At 40.4% G+C, this 21723-nt stretch overlaps 1 long non-coding RNA gene across 2 annotated transcripts in view; it reads right to left on the reverse strand.

The window, feature by feature from the left end:
• Nucleotides 1–21723, reverse strand: part of LOC148217077 (uncharacterized) — a 124487-nt gene that overhangs the window by 60157 nt on the left and 42607 nt on the right. Inside the window, exons 2-3 of one of the 2 annotated variants that reach the window (XR_015796053.1) lie at nt 13003–13264; nt 1791–1971 (exon numbers count right to left, since the gene is read on the reverse strand). This is a non-coding gene — a long non-coding RNA (uncharacterized LOC148217077). Of the gene's footprint in view, nt 1–1790; nt 1972–13002; nt 13265–21723 lie in introns of those variants that run through there. The other variant, XR_015796054.1, reaches the window with a different exon arrangement.

Consider the following 21723-nt stretch of genomic DNA (forward strand, 5'->3'; position numbering starts at 1 on the left):
AAGTGTGCTTTAGTTTAAGATGCCATATTTTTCTCCTAGGGGAGGAGGATGGGTGGGAGGAAGCAAGAGAGGAGGAGGGGAAGAAGAAGAAGGAGGAGGAGGAGGAGGAGGAGGAGGTCAGATTTTTTTTTTAAAAAAAGTATTACACTCCATCAGGAAGCATATTGTGTAAATAGCTGGAGAAAAAACATGTTCCTAATTTTTCCAGGCTTTTGTCTTCAAGGACTGAGGGCTTAAGAGTAACTAAGATGTGGCATCCTCCCACGAAGTGATAGCTGATGGCCTGTCACAAGAGATTATGATGAGATCTGACATGAGAAGGTATAGCCAACAACCTGCTTGGGGGAAGGGGTGCATTTTCATGTTCATGTTCAATCCAGTGATCAATTGCTTAGCTTTGCTTCGCTTGTTTAAAGGGAAGAAAGTTCTTCTGAAAATGTGGGTCTGCTGCTGTTTCCCTGAGTAAGTCAATGTAGTTACTTCTCTTTTTTTATTCTCAGAAACTCCCAGTGAGGTAGGTTAGGCTGGGAGGCATTAAGTGGTCCAAGAGCATCCACTGAACTTCAGGGATAAGCAGAGACAGAATTTGGGACCTCTTAGGCCTCTCTAGGCCAAGGGATAGGCAAGCTGTGGTCTCAGGAGGGACCTTAAGATCTTCCTGTGAGTGAGCACATGTGCATGTATTTCAAACCCCCTCACAGTGATACTGCATTTTGGTGCTGTGTTTACCAAAACTAGCAGTGCAGTTTCCTGAGGAAAGAAACACATGAAAAGTATGTTAAGAAAATATAAAAAACTCCATCCACTGTTCCAAACGTGTGGCACAAAGTTACTCACTTTGCAATCATTGCATTGCAGAACACACACACACAAATTAAATTGGGGCCCTCCTGCTTTGATTGTCCACCACTGCTCCAGACCAAGGGTAAGGGCTTCGGACATTACTTAGCTCCAACTCCCATCGATCCTAGTCAGAGTGGGTAAAAGTGAGTGGTGATGGGAGTTGCAGTCCAGTCTCTGCTTCCTCGTGAGATGGGCGGTGACCAAATTTGAAATACATATAAATAAACAAACAAACAAACATCTGGAAGGCCACACATTGTCCATCTCTGTAATAGTCACTTCACTGGGAGGGGAAAAATTAAAAATATGTCCGGTGCCTCCTGTCAGAATCTACCTCAAATGTCATCTTGATCTAGCTGACAAGATTCCCCATTAGGCATGGTATATAGAAATGCTCTTGTCCCATAGAACTGAATGATGGTTGTCCCATTTGTTTCAGAGCAGTTCCTCTCAAAAAGGCAAAGCAAAAAATTACAAGCTCTGCTTTGGATCAGAGTAGCTCTGCAGTTTCAACTTGTAGATATGGCGGTGATTCGCACTTTAGGACAGCATGCGGAATGCATTAATCTGGTCATCTGTTCCTTAACAATGCTCCTATATGCTAATCCCTTCCTGTTTCCAAACACTGTTAGCTTATTTTGGGTCAACTAAACTGTCCCTAGGGATGCAAAATGGGAGTTTCTGGTTTCTATTATTTACCTAGGACCCTAATTTACTTTAAATCTCCCAAGGGTATTTTGCAATTACATTCCAAGCACTGATTTTACTTGCTTGTTTTTGTAATGTGTTCCATTGCTCAACAAAGCTAAATTTGTGCAGGGCATAATCAAGGAAAAGGAAATAAACATAGAAAAAAAATAATGGCTACTCTGGCAAATGATTACACCTGTTCCATTTAATTGTTTTGTTTTTGTTTTTCACTTCTCATTACAGAGTTGACATGCCACCTGTCAGTCATGGGGGCTGCCACTTACCCTTCTAACAGAAACTGGCATCAGATCAATACTCAGCATTGTGAAGATAAAGGCAATCCATGATCCAAATGTGGCTTCCAATGTTCTCCCCCAAACATTCCTGGAGTGAGTGGGGCCAAAATCTTCAATTTTTTTGTTTTTTGTTTTTGAAGAGCTGAAATGAGAGTTTTAAGCAGAAGCCTGACAGAAACAAGGACTCAAATTGGCACAGAAGATGAGTTCATTTGTCACAATATGCCCTGTTCTACTAGCCCTAGTACTATCACAGAATAGGAGAAAGAAAACACATACAACTAAGAGGAAATGAATACTCATTAGATATTTATCAGCTGTATAGACTCCAAATTTCCTCCAAAGGATGATACAGGTTTATAACATTATTTGCAGGATAGGATCTCCCTTCTTTGCACAGAAATAGCCTTGCTCCACAGATCTATGCTCTGGGATCTATGCTGTTCCCACTGGGACTACCATAGTATTTTCCGGTAGGGTGTCTAGAACATCCCCTTCATGGATCACTGCCTTGTCGTGGCGAAGGGGCTTGCGTAACTCAGTGAAGCCATGAGCTATACCGTGCAGGGCCACCCAAGACGGACAGGTCATGACAGAGAGTTCTGACAAAATGTGGTCCACTGGAGAAGGAAATGGCAACCCACTCCAGTATCCTTGCCAAGAAAACCCCATGGACAATGTTAAAAGGCTAAAAGATATGACGCTGGAAGATGAGCCCCTCAGGTCGGAAGGTGTCCAATATGCTACTGGGGAAGAGTGGAGGGCAATTCCAAGTAGCTCCAGAAAGAGTGAAGCGGCTGGGCCAAAGCCGAAAGGACGTTCAGCTGTGGATGTATCTGGAAGCGAAAAGAAGGTCCGATGCTGTAAAGAACAATACTGTATAGGTACCTGGAATGTAAGAACTATGAACCAAGGCAAGCTGGATGTGGTCAAACATGAGATGACAAGATTGAACATCGACATCTTGGGAATCAGCGAACTGAAATGGACGGGAATGGGTGAATTTAATTCGGGTGACCATTATATCTACTACTGTGGGCAAGAAACCCTTAGAAGAAATGGAGTTGCACTCATAGTCAATAAGAGAGTGGGAAAGGCAGTAATGGGGTACAACCTCAAAAACGACAGAATGATCTCAGTGCGTATCCAAGGCAAACCATTCAACATCACAGTCATCCAAGTCTATGCCCCAACCACTGATGCTGAAGAAGCTGAAGTTGACCGCTTCTATGAAGACCTACAACACCTTCTAGAACTAGCACCAAAAAAAGATGTCCTTTTCATCATAGGGGATTGGAATGCTAAAGTAGGAAGTCAAGGAGTAATCGGAATAACAGGCAAGTTTGGCCTTGGAGTACAAAATGAAGCAGGGCAAAGGCTAATAGAGTTCTGTCAAGAGAACAAGCTAGTCATAGCAAACACTCTTTTCCAACAACACAAGAGACGACTCTACACATGGACATCACCAGATGGTCAATACCGAAACCAGATTGATTATATACTTTGCAGCCAAAGATGGAGAAGCTCTATACAGACAGCAAAAACAAGACCAGGAGCTGACTGTGGCTCAGATCATGAGCTTCTTACTGCAAAATTTAGGCTTAAATTGAAGAATGTAGGGAAAACCACTAGACCACTCAGGTATGACTTAGATCATATTCCTTGTGAGTACATAGTGAAGGTGATGAATAGATTTAGAGGATTAGATTTGGTAGACAGAGTGCCTGAAGAACTATGGACGGAGGTCCGTAATATTGTACAGGAGGCAGCAACTAAAACCATCCCAAAGAAAAAGAAATGCAAGAAAGCAAAATGGCTGTCTGATGAGGCTTTACAAATAGCTGTGGAAAGAAGGAATGTGAAAAGCAAGGGTGAAAGGGAAAGATATAAGCAACTGAATGCAGATTTCCAGAGAATAGCAAGGAGAGATAAGAAGGCCTTCTTAAATGAACAATGCAAAGAAATCGAGGAAAACAATAGAATGGGGAAGACTAGAGATCTCTTCAAGAAAATTGGAGATATGAAAGGAACGTTTAGTGCAAAGATGGGCATGATAAAGGACAAAAAAGGCAGGGACCTAACAGAAGCAGAAGAGATTAAGAAGAGGTGGCAAGAATACACAGAAGAACTATACAAGAAAGATCTTAATGTCCCTGATGTCCACCCTGGTGTGATCACTGACCTTGAGCCAGACATCCTAGAGAGTGAAGTCAAGTGGGCCTTAGGAAGCATTGCTAACAACAAAGCTAGTGGAGATGACAGTATTCCAGCTGACTTATTTAAAATACTAAAAGATGATGGTGTTAAAGTGCTGCACTCAATATGCCACCAAGTTTGGAAAACGCAACAGTGGCCACGGGATTGGAAAAGGTCAGTTTACGTTCCAATTCCAAAGAAGGGCAATGCCAAAGAATGCTCAAACTATCGCACAATTGCACTCATTTCACATGCTAGCAAGGTTATGCTCAAAATCCTACAAGCTAGGCTTCAGCAATACATGAACCGAGAGCTACCGGATGTACAAGCTGGGTTTCGAAGAGGCAGAGGAACTAGAGATCAAATCGCCAACATTCGCTGGATCATGGAGAAAGCACGAGAGTTCCAGAAAAATATCTACTTCTGCTTCATTGACTATGCAAAAGCCTTTGATTGTGTGGATCACAACAAACTGTGGCAAGTTCTTAAAGAGATGGGAGTACCAGACCACCTTACCTGTCTCCTGAGAAATCTGTATGTGGGCCAAGAAGCAACAGTTAGAACCAGTCATGGAACAACCGATTGGTTCAAAATAGGGAAAGGTGTACGACAAGGCTGTATACTGTCACCCTGCTTATTTAACCTATATGCAGAGTACATCATGAGAAATGCCAGGCTGGAAGAATCACAAGCCGGAATTAAGATTGCAGGGAGAATCATCAACAACCTCAGATATGCAGACGATACCACCCTCATGGCAGAAAGTGAAGAAGAACTAAAGAGCCTCTTGATGAGGGTGAAAGAGGAGAGTGCAAAAGCTGGCTTGAAACTCAACATTAAAAAAACTAAGATCATGGCATCTGGACCCATCAATTCCTGGCAAATAGAAGGGGTAGAAATGGAAGCAGTAACAGACTTCATTTATTTGGGCTCCAAGATCACCGCAGACGGAGACTGCAGCCATGAAATTAAAAGACGCTTGCTCCTTGGGAGGAAAGCTATGGCAAGCCTAGATAGCATATTAAAAAGCAGAGACGTCACCTTGCCGACAAAGATCCGCATAGTCAAAGCTATGGTTTTTCCAGTAGTAATGTATGGCTGTGAGAGCTGGACCATAAAGAAGGCTGAGCGCCGAAGAATTGATGCCTTTGAACTGTGGTGCTGGAGAAGACTCTTAAGAGTCCCCTGGACTGCTAGGAGGTCAAACCAGTCAATCTTAAAGGAAATCAACCCTGACTGCTCATTGGAAGGATTGATAATGAAGCTCAAGCTCAGATACTTTGGTCACCTAATGCGAAGAGAGGACTCTTTGGAAAAGACCCTGATGCTGGGAAAGATTGAAGGCAAAAGGAGAAGAGGACGGCAGAGGATGAGATGGTTAGATAGCATCACTGAAGCAATGAGCATGAAACTGAGCAAACTCAGGGAGGCAGTGAAGGATAGGAAGGCCTGGCGCAATATGGTTCATGGGGTCACGAAGAGTCGGAGACGACTTAACGACTAAACAACAACAAAGTCTAGAACATAGCTTGGAATTGAGTTACTTCAGAATATATCTGCAATACTTTGCCACCTTTATTGGATGTTTCCATGCTCAATTCAAGGTTCTATTTTTTTTAAAAAATTAAGGTTACTCATGACTTAGGATCAACAAATCTAAAGGATCATTTCTCTTCAAGTCCTGCCTAGATTCTTGAGGTTTTCTTGGGAAAACTTTTCTGCTAACCCTGTCAACTGAGATGTGATGGACAGCTAGGATAAGGGGATTTTATCAGTGCCCCAGTTAAGGAATGTCCTCTGCAGAAAGAAATACCTAGTATCTTCTTGGATGGCATTTCGGCACCAGGCAATGATCTTTTTTTTTAATTTCTGGAGCTTCTAAATCTATTTTAATCTATTTTTTTACTTTACAGGACTGATACCCTTTATATTCCTACTGTTGTCAGACTAAGTGTTCTCCAGCTCAGAACAAGAAATAAAATATTTCTTTAAAAAGAATAACAATAAAAGTTATAAATACTGTCCCCTTTTAATTAATAAACCCACATGCCTCTGAGTACATAAATACTGCATTTCACTTCCAGATGAAAAGCCCATGTCACCCAAGTCTGATTTTACAGAGAATTTTACTGCTCAAATTTATGCCTAATTTATTTTAGATATAGCACTTTGCTCTGCATATTTATTTGTCCCATTTATAGCATGAATCTTGCATGCATGGTGCTTACAGTCATGTATACGGTTATTAATCAAAATGTTTATTTACAATTTCATGTACCATTTTCCACATTACAAACTTAATGAATGACATAATGTATGTTATATATGAGGACTAGGTGATTTTTCCCTCTACTTTTCAAGTGGTCTTAGCAGTTGGGCCATTCATACTGCACTTACATCTATGACATTAATACTGCCTTCCCAAACCTGGTCCTTAGATATGTTGAAACTACAACTTCCAGAATCCCCAGACTAGCTTCACTTCAACTGGTTGGTAATTCTGGGAGTTCTAGGATCAGAGTTCTGATCTGAGAGAGGTCAAGTTGGGGCAGCTACAACTGAATCTCAAAAATTCCATATTGTATCAGTCCTTTAAATTGGTGGAATTGCCGAATGATCTAGCATTCTGTACAGAGATTTTTTCAGAGTAATAGGAAAATGATACACATTACCATCTAAACAGCTTCATTGCTTTTTACAGCAAGTTTATTTAAATCAGAATCTAAAATGACTTAACTGCCCCTTACCTATAAGAGCAGATCAGCTTTACTTCAGCAAGAAACCTCTTTCTCTGTGCTGTCCTAAGAAGTTCCAAAATTGGCATCACAAATTAGTCTGCTGTGTTCCCTCTCCCTTCCTCTTATTTTCTCTCTCTTTCAACCTCCTGAGTAGCAACTTTGCAGAAAACTAGGTTGGCCGTCACACGCTCATTTCCAGATGGAAATCAATCTTTCTAAGGGCCTTTCTCAATGGGATTAATCTTCTGTAGACAATGAGGGAAGAAATGAAAATTACAATATGACTCTGGTGTGTTTGCTTTTTTAACCACAGAGAGACAGAGAGAGAATGAGAGCTATTGTCATTAAGTAACTGCTATTCATTTTTATACCCATTCTTGCAACATATATGGTATGGGCATATAATGGAGAATTCCTTTGGAGACTGTGAAGATATATTTGCCTCTTGTCCCCCAGCATTCTGATGGCTCAGCTGTAAGCAGGAGTGACTGCATAAGTGATGGGGTGAAAGGCTGCCATTTAAAAGGAAAGAGGTTTGCCTGTGTGTTTCTATCACTCCCTTCATCTATGGCTATCACACGGTGATTGAGTTACAGTTCAGTGAAAGAGGCTGTGGGAATGAATCAGCCAAACAGGAAACAGTCTCAGCAATAGCCTCTCCACCAGATCTTCAGCGACACACATATTTGTCTATGCCCTATTCTATAAAGTCAGAAGAGGTACAGCCTTGAAAACCAGTTGACTGAAATTGCAATAAATGACCATGAAGCAGACAATTGCATGAATAAAAGAGGACACAACATCCCAAAACCAGTATGCCTTGCTGATTTAACTGTTTCATGATTTCCCTTCATAATCAGTGTGATTTTAAAATGTGAAACTTCAATGGGATTGAGCCCACAGACAGTCTAAAGCAGGGTTCCTCAACCGTGGCAACTTTAAGACGGGTGGACTTCAACTCCCAGAACTCTAACTCCCTTGCTAGCTGGGGAATTCTGGGAGTTGAAGTTCACCCATCTTAAAGTTGCCAAGGTTGAGGAACCCTGATGTCTAAAGGACTCCAAGATAGCCCATCAGTGAACACAACCAACTGTTTATCTTATTTTAATAAACATGCAAGGTCACAGTTTGGCAAGAAAGGGATCTCTGCCTAGAAGGCCTTTTTCCTTCTTTCCCCCCTCTCCAATCTCCTCATACCTGCATGGTTTATCACTCAGTTTTCATCTCTATATTTCCCAGTAGTCAAAGGAGATTTTTTTCTCTACTTTCATTTCTCACATTGGAATTCTTCTCTTGATTCCGGAATCAAAGCAGCTGGGATGGGAACATTTAAGCTTACCTAGCCTTTGTGTGATGACTGTTCTGACTGATACTTTCCCTGCTCCATTTAAAGCAGACATGCATAACTGTGGAGTCCTTGGTGCTCTCTGAACTTGGTTGTTTGCTTGCAGACGTTTAATTACCCAACTAGATAACAACAATGATGTTACCTAGTTGAGTAATGAAATATCTGCAAGCAAACAACCAGGCTCAGAGAGCACCAAGGACTCCACAGTTTAACCCTGGGCTACAGATATTCTCTTCTATTGGTATGCATACCTTTTCTTTGGCTTGGAGCAACACCAGATTTTGCATGACATGTGAATGACTATTCTCCAAGTGAACAGGCCAAGACCTCTTGTGGTACAGTTTGTTTGAATGGGTGAAATGGATGCTATAGGCATCTGCAAGGCTAAAGATACTTATTTTGCCTCCAAACCCCCCAAAAGCAACCCAATTTTGTGCCCACCCATTGGAGGACTTTGGGGGCTATACCACTGATAGGTGTAGTCCTCACCTGAAATAAAACTATAACATGGGGTAATAAAGTAAAATTATAGTATTTTAAATAAGTGAAGAATTGTTAAGGAAGTCCAGCCCAGTTATATTTTACTTCAGGAGAGAAAACTCCTTTAAAATGAGAAAGGGAAATCAAGAACATCAAACTCTTTCAAAATGTATGTGCATGATTTTAAACAGCCTCACTGGAAGCTCAGCAAAATGGTGTTCCGTAAGTCAGAAAAGATACCATGAAATCCAGAGATCATCAGTTTTATGAACAAGCAGCACAGTCAGGAAAACTATTTAATACAAGAAAGCATTCTTCATCAGTGGAAGTCTGGCACAGATAAGGAAAAAACAAAAAGAAATGTAACACATGCACAAAAATACAAGAAGATCATAAGGATTCAGTCCAGCTAGTGCTTTGCTGAAAACATGAAGACTGACAATTTAAAAAGCTTTATATACATCAGAAGCTAGGGAAGAAGCTGGACCATTGGGAAACAAGGAAGTTAAGGCAGGGTTCCTCAACCTTGGCGACTTGAAGATGTGTGGACTTCAACTCCCAGAATTCCCCAGCCAGCATGGAGAGATCATGAAAGGAGGATAAGGAGACTGTAGAGATTCATTCTATGTCTTCACTACAGAAGATATAAACCAAATACTTGTACTTCAACCAACATTTTCTGAAGAGATTGAAAAACTGAGGAAAATAATAGTGACAGGAGACCCTGAAGCTCACAATGATTGGGGGCACATCATTATTTCTAAGGTTGCTTTTCTGAGGGTAAAATAATCTTTATATATTGAGTTCCTAATAGAAAGATGGGGTATGTAACAAATATGAAAGTAAAATAACACATTTGACCCTACTGTCAACATGACTAGCTACTAGGCAACATGAAAATTCTTAAATGAGCCATACATTAAATTGCTGGTGTTTAATATGTCTCTAAGTTCAATCTCTATATCAGAGGAATCATAGAATCATGGAAGATTGTCTAGTTCAACCATCACAAACGTGTTAGTTTTTTTGTACCAATATCCAGGGGAATCAGAATTTTTCAGGCTATATAATACATCATATGTTGCAGATAAATTGGTGAAAATATGTATGGGGTTGAGAAGTGGATGGGGCAATTCCCCCCCCCCCGCTTCTTTCATAGCAATACAATTCAGATCATTCAACTGATCAAGTCCTTTAAATAAAGTTGTTGTTAATATTTTGGCTCATTTTCTCTCCCAATTCTATCCTCAAGAAAAAGCAACAGAACGTTTTTTTTCCCCTATAGCTGATTTGCACTGTTACGATGCTTCCACTTCAGCTTTGGACTTGGAAGCTTTGAGATGACAGCATTAGTGATTTTCCAAGAAGCATCCAATCATCAACCAACCCCACACAACTGAAATTCCACACAGACTATAAATACTGCGAGGCAATGGCCACTTCTGGGCCATTGTTCTGAGGAAGCCTTACTGGAACTCCAGGCAAAATGTCTGCAAAAGTACTGATCTCTACTTCAAGACTGATCTCCCTGAGCCTGGAGAACCTGGTTTAAAATTATGTAATATGTGCTATACTATATAGGAAACTTCATAACTTTGCCCATAGGTATTTAAATAAAAAAATAAGTGGATATTGAGAGTTGGAGGAAGGATCCCCTTTCCATGTTTTAAGAAAAGATAGTTCAGAGTAAAAAAAAAAAAAAAGGAGAAAGTTAGAAAGGGAAAGGGCTTCAAGTGCAGGAAATGCCTTTTTGTGGTAGTAACTTGCAGTTCACTCTACTCACTGTTCTACAATCCCTTGCCTTTCTTCCACTCTTGAGTTCTCTCTCCCCCACACCCTTCCTCTTTGAAGGGGAAATGAATGAATTCTGAATCATGCCTTTATTTTTCTAATCAAGCCCCAGTATCCAAATGTTGGATGCTTGTAAAATACGTGTATTGTTGAAAGCTACACATTATGGTTAGCTGTCATCCATCTTTGGCAGTACCTTCTACTGTCCATTCAGATGTAGAACTGATTTATTCCCAGGGTTTTCTAATCTAACTCTGGGCATCACCCTAAAAAAGTCTGTCTACATATGCTTTGCATATGCAGCTCTAGATTCTGTTTAGCTGGATTTGGGTGGAATCAAACCTAGTAAAACAGCATTCATGTGCTTAGCTTTGTTCAAGTGGAAACTTCAAAATGATGAAGATACTTTGATGAGAGGGGGAAGGAGAGAGCTTTAGTCTTCCATAAAGGAAAGTTTGTCCAGTTATAACTAATACATGTTTGTTTCATTTCAGCACTTGAGACCACAATAGCTGAATACGTGTCTTCTATTTAAATGCCATATTATTTTAGTGTAATGGGAACTCAGCTATTTGTCCCAAAAGCTGCCTCCCTCAATTCCACTCTTCTTTACCTACCACAATTTGCAGAATAGTGTTTCTTTCTTTTTAGTGAACTTAGTGCTACTGAAGTAGTTTTATTCATACCAGCCTGACCATCTTCTCATACTTTTCAATAGCAAGTCAATTACATCCAGGAGCAAATATGTTTATCCAAAAGCATCCCTTCACAAGATCTTGCCTTTTAGAACCTTTAAAATAAATCAAAGAATGAATAAATGATCAAGATGCCTCCTCCACATTTCCTGACTCTTTAAACAAAGCACATTTAGTAGAATCTGTTGGTGCTCACATACTTCTAGGGGAAATTTTTTTTGCATGTTAAACTTTGATGTATTGAAAAGAAATAAAAGTGGTGGGAGGGGAGGGGAGAGACACCAGGAACAACTGTGGTGTAATCCTCTAGGGAACATCATGAGTAAGATTCTTAAGGCTAATCTTTCCATATGTCCTTACTAACAAACGCAGTACGACATAATTACAAACATTCCTGTTGAGCTATAAAGCCCTGGAAAATATTAATTCTCCCCAACAAAGTCAGCTAAATTGACAGTGGTTGTCTTTGCTGGGTTCCAATGTGGAATTCTCTGTCAAGTGCTCCACCCTTCAGCTATGAAAAAATGAAAGCCAGTTAGTCTCCAAGGTGCCACAACGCATTGTGTCTTCTTCCAGATACAGTTATAATGCCAATTTATGCAGTCAGCAGAAAATTGTCTTTTCTTGGGTGGAAGGCAGAAAATGTTTGAAGCACTTTTTAGTTCATACACACAGGCCTCGTATATCTAAAAAGGATGTATATCAGACCCTCATCCCCACATTCATTCACAGCTCAGGCATTTCCAACATACATCTTGTCAGGCAGACTTCCCCCATCTATATCTGCATGAGAGATCATTATATATAAAGTCAGATTCCCCCCGATCCTTCCTTTTCTAAATGGAAGAGCTTTGGTTCTTTTAAAGGCTGCAGCCTGAACTCCAGGAAAAAGGGAGCAAGAAGTGTGGACTAAGGTTGAGAAGAGGGGAGGAAACTCTTAAGCCTCTAATAAAAAGCAAAATCTACAAGAAGGTGGAAAACGTTCAAGAAAACGTCAGGGATCATGTCACTCTAAGAAATAGGTAACAAGTTTAGGTAGAAATACTGTGTAAGATTACTTTCTATTTTAATTGGGACTGTTTAAGTCTATTTTATTGTCTCTGCTGATTACTATATCCCCAATTTATGTTCTCTTTACCTTAATAAAAAATTATTCTATTTACACCTTGGGAGATTAAGCTATCTTTCAAAGGGGGGGGGGGCAATTTCCCTAGTCACATATACCAACATAAAGGGGGTAGTGCTACAGAATTGATTTCATTTCTATAATGTTTCCCTTTCACTTACTTGTGACTCACAAAGACTATAGGTGCTCTATCTCTCTCACCTGGAGGTTAGGAGGAAGGACTCCAATAAAAGCATTTCTAGGAACATAGGTGGTAGCAGGAGTAATTATCAAGTCACTTTTCCAAAGTAGGCGGCAGAGCTAAGGTGTGCAAATTTGCTCTTAGAAGGCTTCCGGGAGAGGATGCCGAGACCTCCAGCTTTTTACTCTAAGGGCTCAACGCAGCTGCTACAATATCTGAATGCTCTCAAGGGTTAAAAATCATAAAATGTTGACAATCCAACATCATAAAGAGAAAGTGAGGCTAGAATCTCCTTTTGTCTTTGAGTTTTTTGCATGCAGAACCAAGTGCCGAAGGAAAAGTCACTGAAATTATGTGCTATGGGGTGGGGAAAACCTCTGGCCTTCAGATGTTGCCAGTTCCCAGCATCCAGACCCCAAGAGTTCAGTAACATCTGGAGGGATACAGGTTCCCTCTTTTGTCTTACAGAATGGCATTCTTCTGCACAGATAGAGGAAGAAAGTGGAAATGGTGTATGTCCTAAGAGTTCATCCAAACTAATCCAGAACTGATTTAAAAGTATATAAGGCGCTGCCAGATGAGGTGCTGCTGTGGAATTATGACATCCCATTCGCTTACCTTAAACATGATGTCCACACGATATATCATCCTTTTAATCCTTCCAGGTTTTCTTTATGCCTATCTTATATTCCCCTACTATAGAGACCCCAGTAAAATCTGCAAAGACAGAAGCAGTTGCGGTGATTCTAAAGGCACAATGGTTCTGTGGTATTACAGTACTTTCGAATCTGTGTAGAAGGTGTGGCTTTGGTTTTCCTTTATTTGTTCGCCATTATTTCTATGCCACCTCCATCCAAGACTCAAGGTGGCTCACAGCAGCCTAAGAACAATAAAACGATAAAAGCAATGAAACAGTGGAACACAAACATTCAGAAATCATAAAAACATCACATCATAAAATCTCAGGATAGACCTTATCTCCACCATAAACCAGCGGTAACCCAATTTTGATCAGTTCCCCCCAGAACCTGGCTGTCCTTATGCCCCAAAGCTGAAGAGTCTTCCCAGCTCTCCTAGATGTTCATAGTGAGAGAGCCATCCTCTAGGGTCAAGCTGTTCCAGAGTGAAGGAGTCACAAATGAGAAGGCCTTGCTCTGGGCATGCATGCCTGTGATGTCATGGAGTGAGGAGGTATCCACAGCATGTCTCCTTGGTCCACCGGTACCAGGCAGACTCCACCCAGAGCAAATGGTCTCAAATGTAACTTTGATTTGCTAATGAATTTTCCAGCCAGGGCGCTTGAATATTGCATCCACGCAGGTCTAGCGTGTCCTTGCCACAGCTCTTTTCTCTCTGAGTCTCCTGTTGCTATGTATGTTTTTCTTTTCACCATAAAATATGGCTGATAATGAAGCAGGGGATAGCAGTGGGCAAAAGGGAATAATGCTTTCATGGCTGGAGCAAAAGATGCAGAACAGGGGTGTCCACGGGGAGGTCAAAAAAGTCAAGACGGCAGTCACAACCATGGGTTCAAAACCCTGCTCTTTTATGCATGCGTCACAATGCGTTCCTTCTACTTCCTAGGTTGTGATGTACATATAAAAGGGCAGGGCTTTGATCACATGATTATGTTTGCCATCTTGATTTTTTTTTTATCTCCCTGCAGACATCCCTGATCCAGAAGCAGCTCTGGATATCAGTGTTTTTTTTAATGTTTTAACTGAATACAGTTTTTTTTTTGTATTAAGAGGGAAAGTGGCATTAGTGATAATAATGAAAATAATAACTCTTTTTATTTTAAAATGCAAACTCTCAAAAATCAAAATAAAATAAAGCAGGAGCAAAAGTTTTGCTCATATCACCTCCTTTAATGAATCATATTACTGTCATACTGCCTGTTGTTATTGAAGACTGGGGGAAAAATGCAGGATTCTTTACTTTACCATCCCTAGAATTAAAATCAGGTTTTTGTGGTTCCTTCCATTCTATCTTTTGTCAGAGCTAAACTGAGCAATTGCAGACTCTAATTTGACATTAAGTCTTAGCATGCAATAATGTTCTTTAATCTGCATTCACATTTCTAAAAATCTCTCTGCCTTTTATCTGTACAACTAGGATAGTGTGCAACTGTAATTAAAATAATATGAACACAATAAAAACACAACTGCACGATCATGATAAAACCAGTTTACAGTGAAGGCAACAAATATATGTATATATCATTCACACACACACACACACACAAGCATATTTTCAGTTCTCCATTCATAATAAAAATCACAAAAGCAAAAACAGATGATATAAAACCATAGTCACTGATATATTACAAATAAATAAACAAATGCTGTGCAGTTAGTGCTTTCCTTCTAATGAGGACTCTGCTGGGAGGCCCTGGTATGTCTTTGGTGTTTTGTAGCTTGGGGCTACAAAACAAATAAAAATAAAATAAAAATTGGGGTGGATGGGGAGGGAGGGCTCTCCCTTTCCCTGCTCGGGCCTAAGTACCTGGGTAGGCTGGCCCCTCCTGGAGGAATCGATTTCATGGAGGGAATCTTGCCTTTGAAGATTTCTATGGAATATGAAAATTCTGGATTCTTAGGGGCCTGCTATTTGCTCCCAGCTACACTCTACTTTCAGGAATGTCACAATTTTCCAGCAGTGTAAATGTAGTTAAATGACAAGGCACAAAGACATGCAGCTCTTTCCATCACCAAACAAATATTTCTGAATGAATGGCCTTTACTACTTCTCTAAAAATGTGGGTATAAGCCCTTCACTTAAAGGAATGTTAAATGTTTTCTTCTCCTTTCCCTGTGTTATAGCAAAATATGTCATCCAGTTGGTTGCACTCGAGGCAGAAAATCTGATGCAAACTGGTAGGAATTTGCGATGTGATGGAAGAAAAATGGGTAGTAGGGTTTTAGTTTCATAGATCTGTAACTGGAAGAAGTCAGAAACAAAGGAAATAGAATGCTTTGAGATGTTAATGTAAAGTGAGGTAGAAATTAAGGTAAGTAATTGGAAATTTTTTGTTAGGCAACTTGGAGTCAGCAATGACATCAGAACTGAGCCAAAACCAGAATCACATCAAGAAAAGTGTGTAAATGGAAGGATAGTTTATGTAACATCTACATTGGCCTGTACAGTACAAGATGTGGGTGCACCCCAGCTAGTCAGAAATGTTCAGAAGTGATATTTAATGGGAAAGGTCTAAGTCATCGTTCTTTTTCTTAATAATAACATTGCAGTCACATAGGTGAAATGAGGATTTTAAGGAACTATATTAAGACTAGGGTGGGAAGATATTATGGATTAATAAAGGAAATTCAAAGTTGTGACTAATAGTGAAGAGTACATAATATTAAATACTGTATATATAATATGACACAAGATTACTAACTTTAATAAGGCTGGCTTCTAGATAAATGATTTTGTGGACCAAGTAAAATATCTGGTTGTTCACAGCCTGAAAATGATTCAAAGCCCAATAAGCCTTTTAATAAAACTTCTCAGTTGGAAAAGCTGCTACCAGATTCTTTCTGATTTTCAAGCTAATAAGGCAACTTCTTAGGTTGAGTAATAAGATCCAATCATACTGCCTTATGAGAAATGGTTAACATTCTTATTTCATGCTTTGGTCCTATTTCCAATATGTGATCCAATGGAAAGTTCCCACCTGGGCTAGTAGGAACTCCTTTCATGTAGATGGAGATTGTGACACAACAGGGAAGAAGTAACAAACCTTCTCTAAGTTTTTGATGATATGCACAATTCTGAAAAACCTGTGCACCTCCACACAATATTTTTAATATCATGTGCTCCCATGACTTCACATTAGGCACCCCATTCTCTGTTCTTTTTACAGAACCCCAGATCAGGGAGTAGTTTAAACCTTTCCTCTGTTCCATTTTCCTGTCAAAAATGCCCCATGAATCTGCTCTTTGCCCCCCAAATCAGCAAACCTTTCAAGAGGAAAGAACTACTTCAGCAGTGTTGTTTTCATTGAGGCAAAGGATTAACCTCTCTTTCACACGTTGTGGACCTAATCATATCAGATGCCCCCCATTCTTCAAATGTGCTATTTTGAAATGGCAGGAAGCCTATCAAGAAGAGGAATGTATTAGAGGCTCAAAATATTTTCTTAAAACACACACACACACATCCCACCCTCCTTGGCCTTTTCTCCCACCCCAACCCCCATTTTTTTTTTTTTTTTCTGTAGACAAAAATTGTTTTCCTTCCTTTCTGCTATTCTGACTTTGGCGACATTCTGTTTCCCTGCTTGTTCTCCATCCCTTTCCCTGAATTCCAACCAGAAGTTCCAGAGATGATCAGCCAGTGAATGAATCATGTCATCAATGCGATTACTATTAGAATGCTACACATTGAATCAAATTTGGCTACATGACAATGTCATAAAGCCAATTCAGACTGAAGGCAGGGAGACTCATTCAGTTCTGAATAGCTATTGTGGAGGAAATTACACTGTTTTTTTGCCTCTGTTCATAGCACCCCACCCCCATGTCACTAAGATATGGGAATGCTTTTTTAGGGATTCCAATATTCACAAAATACAGACTTCCAGCTATGGTAAGACTTTGGTAAACTCCCCTGCTCCCACATACCATTTTAGTAATTGTATGATAAAACAGGAGGACAATCATTCACATGACCTCCATCCTGAACAGATCCAAAGGACTGTATCCATTTGCAAATAAGATTCAGGTTAATCTTATGTGGGAAAGCCATGCTGGCACAGCTACGTGGAGAGTTTTACAAAGTTTCCTTTCATTTCAGATTGGACAAAAGCTTAAAGATGAGTCATCATGAAAGAGAACAGTTGCTCAGTGGGAATTTCTTTCATGTCTTGTATGGGAGGATGTGGGGCAAGCTGGGTGCACCTTTAACTTTCTGACTGGATAGAAGGGGGAGTTGTTCTATCTCTCTTGTTGGCTATGTATGGAACACTTCCCAAGGCCTCGTCTTGCCCCATTTATCTTGCTTTGAAGTAACCTCTTACGCATGTGCAGAGCTTTACTCCTCAACAGGAGGCCTCACTCCAATCAAAGGAAAGTGGGCAATGGGGGGAACCAACTGCTCATTGATTCCAAGACAGCACTGCTGATGATTCTTCAGTCTACCCTCTACACTCTCTCCCCTACCTATTAAGGATCTTGCTCCATAATTACTGCTTCATAATTCAGCATCGGCCCTGTTATTCTGCAGCGTGAGCTGGCTATCTCAGGCAACAGACTTCTAGTGCTGTGAAAATCAAGGATGGGGGTGGACCAACTTTTTGCCTACAGAACTTTAATTTAGTATTCAGCAAACTGGGGGGAGGGGAGAGGCTTGTAACTTTGCCTCTCAGCACAGGTCTTGAGGGTGGGCCTGGGCTATAATAAAATTGGGGTTGTTCCTGCTCCTCCACATACTTGCCCTGAATTAGTTGGATTGGATGATTGTAGAACTAAATGAATCTGGATCTACACAATAGAGAAAGAAGTGAAATAGTCCGGATTGGCAGTCTGAAAGTTTAATGTTGGAACTGAAATTATAACATACAGACAGCGCACAATGAATATCAGCAATATTATGTAGAGCAATATGTATCATATCTCTGCCCATCTGTTCAGAGAATTTATTCCAGGCCTGTTCACTTTCTCTGCTATTTTTTTGGGATATTAATGTGTTGATGAGTGGTGGGTTGTACATTAGCAAACCATGATGTTATAGGGAACACTGGAAACCAGATGGCTAATACAAGAGATAATTTGCAAAGCAACTGACAAACAAATACAAAGTCATTTTAAAGAACAGCACAGTATGGTGACTCTAGTGCATAAGAAAGTGATCGTAGCATTCCCATTACCACCGTCCCTCCCCATGATCACCAAGTTCAGATTCATGAACATAAAAATTAATACACACACACACACAACTTTTTTAGAATTATTTTTAACAAGTGATGCTGCTTTACTCAGAATATAGGATGAAGCTTTAACGCCACATAGTTTACAGGTATAAGCAAGGATTCTACTATGGTGAATGTCCAATAGAATGTCCAGTATTGGACATAATAGAATCAGAGAAACAGTGTGTATTTTTGATACATATAATGAATGATGTTTCCTCCATTCAGTGTTATCTCACCAGTATTGGCTGCTGTCAATATTTACTAGCAGTATTGCCTTCCATAGACTTTCCCAGCTTGGTGTCCTCCAGACGTGTTGACTTCAGCTCCCGCAATCCCCAACCCAATGTCATGTTGAGGTTTTATGAGAGCTGAAGTTCATCACATCTTGAGGCACCAAGCCTGAAAAGGCTGCATACCAGATATATAATACAGTGCCAATAGTATCTCAGTTTTCATTTTGGACATCCATATAGAAGCCTTTTATGACAACTGGACTCAAACATTATTGCTTAAGACAAATTTAGTCAACTTACAGCCCTTAAGATGCTGGACAATTGGCTGTTAACAATTGAACTGCTTTGTTTGATAGCCATCTTTTCCAAGGAGGTGGATTTAATATCCATACACACAAACAAATGCATCACTAGTGATGAATTCAAGTAACTGCCTTGCCATGAACATAGATGGGGCTGCATAAATGTTTAGTGGACTGTGAGTATAAGTTACAGGAGATACCCAACATGCCAGGATGGATCATTTTATTGTAACTGGGTTTTTAAAAATGCTCCAGTCTAGTTAGAGCACAGGGAAACAATTATCCAACTGCCATATATTCAGTAGAAGGATAGAGGAAGGCAAACATTAAGAACAGATTGTGTCTTCTTTTTGCCTCAAGAATGTACTGCTTCAAATATAAATATTTTTGGTCATATCATGGTTTGTGGGGTTTCATCTGTAGCATTTAAAGGGAGATTATTGCAAATAGCAAAATTAAAAAGTTGCGTTCCTGTCTATACAAAAAAATATTTCACTTTAGTGGTATTATCAACCCTGAGGTTAACGAACAACATTGCTCCTCAAAAATACACATTTTTAAGCAGGCTCTTGAAACTTGGCACTTGAGTTTTCCATCTAGATGTTTACCAGGACAAGAGAGACTTTCCTCAGATAATGTAAAGCAGAGTCAACCTGTGGTCCAAGCACAGATGCACCCCTCTAAATCCTTTCAGCTGGTGTTTCCATATCTCAGCAACACGACTGCTGAAAATAAATAATTCTATTTCCACCATTTTGAGGTGGGATTCTATGGATACAGATAACTGCATTCTAAATGCAGTGCAAGCATGCCAAGAACCTCTGCCAAAGCCGCAGAGAATCCCAGCCCAGCCTGCACGTGTAGCAAGTCCCTGTCCGTTTTATGTCATTGCCCTGCTGTTGGTCACCCTTTATTTTCCCCTCAGACACGGGAAGGCTGCATACTTTTCCAGTGAACAGAGCTTCAGTGTGACCTCTGACCACCAGAAGGTTACCCACTCATGATATAAAGCCTGATCTTTTCAGACTACAGAAAGCTAGGAAACACCTGAATCATGAGACGCAGCGGGCCCTGCAGCTAAACAATATCACAACCTGGTGCACTGTACCTTTGGCACAAACTGACCCAGCTCTACAGAATGCCTCATTGATTAGAGGAAGGGCCATGTCACTGGGGGAATACATAAAAGCAGAAGACAAGATGGTAACCCCCTTCCCTATTTGGGTACAGATGCCAATTAGACTGGCAACTGAATGTCACTTCAACACCGGAGACAGAATTGCATGCTTTACTATACCTGAAAAGAGAGCCACTTTGGTGTAGTGGTTAAGGCCCCAGGCTAGAAACTGGGAGACTGTGAGTTCTAGTCCCACCTAGGCACAAAGCCTGTTGGGTGACCTTGGGCCAGTCACTCTCTCTCAGCCCTAGAAAGCAGGCAAGGCCAAACCACTTCCAAAGAAACTTGCCAAGAAAACTGCAGGGACTAGTCTAGGCAGTCGCCAGGAGTCACGACTGACTTGAAGGCGTGCACACACACACACACTAACCTGATGTAGCAAGTTAGTAGTGACTATGTGGCATGCACAGCTTTGTCCTCCAATACGGAAGAATAGCTAGAAGGCTGCTACTACAAGTCCCAAAATCTGGCTAAGGCACTTGATCCACTCCACCTAATATTAGAGCTGGTCCCAGGTGAAGGCAACACAATTACAATAGGGGAAACACAGTGCGGAGGTGCAGACAAGATTACTGCCTCAGCTGTATTCTTGAAAGGGTTAGTTAAACAGCCTTTGAAGATACAGTGATATAGTAATACAGCATATGTCCATGCCTTGCCTTTGCAAGCTTTCCAAGAGTTTATTTTTCCACTGGCATGCAAATTAATGATAGCTTTCCAGTTTGTGCTACAGGAATATCAGTGTACTCCAAATACTTTAGAGTATAAAATTTTCAAAATGTATATGAAATGTGCAGGTACATCCTTAAGTGCAGGGTTCCTCAACCTCAGCAACTTTAAGATGGGTGGACTTCAACTCCCAGAATTCCCCAGCCAGCATGGCTGGCTGGGGAATTCTGGGAGTTGAAGTCCACCCATCTTAAAGTTGCTGAGGTTGAGGAACCCTGATTAAGTGGGAATAAATAAGCATTTAAAAATTAATCTTTTTTTTAAAAAAGAATGTGTTCATATCACTAATATTTTCCACAAGTATTCAGCCACAGATACTCTGTTAGCCTCACCCACACAGTTTCATTATCTAGACATGTTTGAGACAAACACATGGGAAGATGACACAGAAGAAGCAGTTCCCACGCTTCTATACTACAGTAATGTATGGATCAGGCCAAAGAGGATAAATCAGAGTTATAAAAACTTAGAAGTTTAGCATTACAAGCTGCTTGAGATCTCAAAGCAGTGCTATGTCTTGGAATAAGAAATGTATTTTCCTGCTATTTCCAGATTGCCTCTCTTTCTTTATCCATCAATCTTTCTAAGTCATTTTTTGAAAGTTTTAAAATGCTACCATTCCCTTTCCTTGCCCTTCTTCTGTTTTCCCCATTTCTGTAGCCTCTTTTCTCAGGAGTTAGAGATATACAAACAGCTAAGCAATATAATCATATTCAACCAGGTTCTTTTCTCTAGACATTTCACAGTATTTTAGGCCAAAGGTTAGAAGGTATGTAATTTAAAAAGCCAGTCCAAGTGCAGCAAGAACTTAACCATCTTGTTTGCAAGTTGTAGTCAAACATGGCAGGCCACAATTGTAATGAAGTCTGTTTTACTTACTGTACAAATGATCATGCGGGATTGCTTCTGCCAGTGGGCATAGCTAATAAGCTAGCCTTCCCAGTTCAGATGCAACATTAAAGAAGCATAGATGTAGCTGTTTGT

Source organism: Python bivittatus, unplaced genomic scaffold (genome assembly GCF_059951505.1).
Source record: "Python bivittatus isolate LINGU-HERP-01145 unplaced genomic scaffold, Pbiv_v1 ctg000020_np1212, whole genome shotgun sequence".
NCBI classification, from domain to species: Eukaryota; Metazoa; Chordata; class Lepidosauria; order Squamata; family Pythonidae; genus Python; species Python bivittatus.